We start from the raw sequence: 4,258 nt of genomic DNA on the forward strand, positions 1-4,258 counted from the left end.
CAGTACTTATTGGTTTCTGTACTAACCATACCTGAGTTTCAAGTTTAGCTAAGTCCCACATTTCTGCAAATCTTGGGGGAAAATGTGGACTGTGCTGTTTGCACCTGTGGCTCCTAATGTTAACCAGTTGTTATCTGGTGTGCTCCCTGGGGCATTTGGTGGGCCGCTGTGAGATACAGGAAGCTGGACTAGATGGGCCTATGGCCTGATCCAGTGGGGCTGTTCTTATGTTCTTAAGGAATGTTACACATATTGGCTCCTTCACATTCATCTGTTTACTAGCAGTGGAATTCAGTTTCCCTTTTTGGAAAAGGTACTAAAATTATGACCGGGTCATAAGACCGGGTCTTCATCTACATTTTCAGGAACTATGAAAGCTGATAAAGAATATGGACATGGTGTGAGGCATGCTGTTGCTTTCTTCAAAGAACCAAAGTATAGTGTTTAATCCTGGCATTTGTAGTCCTTTATAAATACCCTCTGTGTTTCTGAGGTAATTCTGCAGTACATAAAGTACTGTGTTTCTTTAGTTGCCATGGCAAAAAAAGATGTTTTCCCCCTTCAGTTACAGAGGAAGTTGCTTCTAAAACCTTGTATTAATTGCTGCCACGCAGTATAAGAAGCTAAATGATTTTTCTGAAGATAAGGTTCTCTCAGCCTGCAAAAAATTCACGGCCCAATCCCATTCCACGCTGGCACACAGGGAACAAGGCTGCCAATGCAGTGTCCACTGCATCCTGCATGCAAGCCAGGCCAGTTGGAAAGGTCAGCTCCTTTGTTGGAATAGAAAACTGCCTCCAGGAGGTAGTTGCCACTACTGCTGAGATCCACCCCAACCTGCCCCCAGACTGTCCTGGGCTCAGTCCAATCCCCCCCCCCCCGATCCCCACCCTAATCCATCACCACCATTAGCAGCAACCTGCTGGTTTCTGGTCTGCAGGGCATCACTGGTGGTGCATGGTCTTCTGGGCCTTGCACCAACAGCAGTTTCCCACAGACTGCTCTGCTCTGCTGGATCCTGAATAGCCAATGCAGACCTGCTTGGGGCTTCCCCTGGCAGAAGGGGACAAAAATCCTCTTCCCTCAAGGAGACCTCCAGCAGCTGCTGCAGGGCCGTAGGATGCAGCGGTAGCCACTTTGGCACCACTGTACCACCTTTAGGCTTGGGCTGTGAGTCAATCTCAATTTTTATAAGTGGTTTTACTGGTAATGTTTAGATACATAAATCTTTGTAATCAGAATTCAAGTTCATTACTGAGATAGGCAGACATGGAAATTACCATACATTGTTTATTTCAATAGCGTATTTTAGGGGAGCTGGTTTCAGTATTGGAGCATTTTTTAGATTTTTAGAGTCAAGCCTGGAAACAAGTGATCACACCTGGACTTTATAAAAATGAATGCACTCATTTCCACATTGAAAATCCTGGTAGCACCCATAAGACGGCTGATTTGTGAACCCTTTGTTGCACAAGTGACTGAAAAACTCTGATACTCCTACAAAATACATTTGCACTATTGGCATAACTCTTACAGCTCAATCCTATTGGGCTCTAATGCTGGCAGAACAAGCATTCTGCCAGTGTTATTTGCCTAAGTTCAGACTAAGCAGTCTTAAAAGACTTTCTGACACTGCCCAGAGGTATGTGCTGCCAGAATGCCAGTAGGAAGACTGCAACCACGGGTGGCGGTGGCTCGGCTCAGACCTGCTGATGAAGGCAAGTCAACAGAGGAGGCAGGCAGAGTGGGGGAAGATGGAATGGGAGGTGAGAAACCAGCAGGAGGAGTTGGAGCTGTTGGAAATGGCCGACGCTGGATTCTATCCCCTCTTTTTCAAGCCTCCCTACCCCACTTCTTCTCCTTGGTTTTGCATCAGCTAAAGAGCTGGCACAGGAGACCCATTGCAGACACATTGCAGAGCTGGAGGCTTATACAGGGGTAAGGAGAAATAATTCCCCTTTCCCCTCCAAAGCCTTCTGATCCACCAAGCCCACCCCCCCCTTGGATACAGAATGTACCTTTTTGGCACGGCTGCATTGGTAGAAGAGAAGGCTAGTATTGGGCTTGTTGTTCTCTAAAAGTATTCTGTGGTATGTGGTTAAGAGCACTTGTCTTGATGCTATTTGTCGGATGTGGATTATTGTCCCAGCAACAGCGTCCCAATCACAAAACCTCTTTCAGTACCATGGAGACCATTAAAAAATAGCCATGGATCTCATCTGTGTGAACCATGAGAGAAAATCTAATTTAGGGGACAGGAACTGCATTTTGTTTTTAATAAAACACAAGACGAAACATGTAAAATATAGTTAGAATATAGTTTGAAAACACTATGTACAAATATGTGCAAACTACAATACACAAAATTGTTGTGTTGTGCAAACAACAATACACAAAAACACAATACACAAAGACTAGGAAAAAAAAAACCTGCTGCTCTGTCACTTAAGTTACAATCTTAAGTGAAGTTACATGGAAGGAAGACCTATTGAACTCTGTTGGACTTACCTCTAAGGAAAGATGTTTAGGATTGCATTGTTAAGCAACTACACTGTTGATATTTGTGCCAAAGAATTCATGGATGCCTAGTCAACAAATTAATATGGGAGAGTAATTAACATAAAGAAGAACGTCCCAGGCTACCTGCTGGTTAGTATAACTAAATCTTTCAGTTCAACCTAAACAGCAGATTGAACAATAATACAATTTGCTGTCATCACCAAGCAGTTATTCATAAAGTTAAAGAGTCCCGAATATCACAAGCCTTTAATTTGGGGCGGGGGGGGGGGAAGGGGACAAAAGTTCAAACTGCATTTGTAGTTATTCCATGACATACATGCCAGTTTTCCTATAATTAAAAATATCCTTTATATTTTTTTAAAACTCATTTGTAATACTGGCCTTGAAAGGTTTATAATGCAATTATTAATTTTAAATCAAACACAAGTGCATTTTTTATAATGATGCATGGAGCTTTTGCAGTAGTCTGGCTCTTTCCATTAAATACTTGTCAATTAAAGCAGTGCTTTGATTCAAGTTTTTTTTTTCTTTAATGGTCATGACAGTTTCCACACGAGGGAGACCAATGATCCATTCAGTTCAATATTCTTTATTTGACAGTAGCGAGTAATGAAGAAATATACAGTTATTCACAGAAAATCTAGCAAGAGATTCATCGTTCAACATGTGCATTCCTGCCTTTTGGCAATCACTTTTTAATGGACAGATTCTGAATGAGAGGCCTGGTTCCATGATCGTTTTAACTACTGTCAGTGCTGTGTGGATTCTGCAATGCAACATTCACAGGATTTTTATCCTTTAGCCTTGGTTGGCAACCTTCAGTCTCGAAAGACTATGGTATAAGCCTACAGCACCTGGTATTCCCAGGCGGTCTCCCATCCAAGTACTAACCAGGCCTGACCAAGCTTAGCTTCCGAGATCAGACGAGATCAGGCATGTGCAGGGTAAGATAGAAGTGGCCATGGCTCAATAGTAGAGCCCCTACTTTCTAGGCAGAAGGTCTCAGGTTAGGTCCTGGTATCTCTCTGTGGGGCTAGGAAAGATGCCGATCTGAAACTCTGTAGCAACTGCTGTCAATTGGTGTAGACTGAGGGCCCAATCCTATCCAACTTTCCAGCATCAATGCAGCTGCAGTGTAGCTCCAAGGTAAGGGAACGTTTGTTTTCTTACCTTGAAGAGACCTCTGTGACTTCCCCACCATCACAGGATGCACCCTGTTGGCACAGTTACATCAGTGCTGGAAAGTTGGATAGGATTGGGCCCTGACTCTGCATGGACCTAAATGAATAAATGGTCTCCCAGTTTTAACTTCACCTAAAAAGAATCAAAAGGAAGCACTTCTCACAGAGTAAAATGCATTTATGAAAAACACCTCCTGTTTGGGCTCAGTTGCAAACTTTGTCCTAGTTCGACAACTGGAGGTGTTTACTTTCAGAATTTGACTTTTGATTTTGCTGAATCTGGAATATTTGAAGAAGAATACAGTACACCCAAATAACTGTGTTAGAAACACTACGAGATTGGAAATCATGTTCGTTTGCGGGGAGTTACAAGGATTACAAGTGAAATGTATCTATTAGCATTGACTCTGGTTCTATGAGTAATTCTACTGGTTTTCTTAAAAGCCCTTATTAAAAGTTCATGATACTTAATTTTTATGGTAAGGATTTATTTTAAAAAAACTTTTATAAGGGTAGATGACACTGTAGTAAAATCTTTACAATCTATTAAAAACCCA

At 42.2% G+C, this 4,258-nt stretch overlaps 1 pseudogene; it reads right to left on the reverse strand.

Moving 5' to 3' along the window:
* Positions 1-3,362: 3,362 nt before the first annotated feature.
* Positions 3,363-3,481, reverse strand: LOC136650715 (5S ribosomal RNA; annotated as a pseudogene).
* Between the last annotated feature and the right edge of the window lie 777 nt (positions 3,482-4,258).

This window comes from Tiliqua scincoides, chromosome 4 (genome assembly GCF_035046505.1).
Source record: "Tiliqua scincoides isolate rTilSci1 chromosome 4, rTilSci1.hap2, whole genome shotgun sequence".
Taxonomy (NCBI): domain Eukaryota; kingdom Metazoa; phylum Chordata; class Lepidosauria; order Squamata; family Scincidae; genus Tiliqua; species Tiliqua scincoides.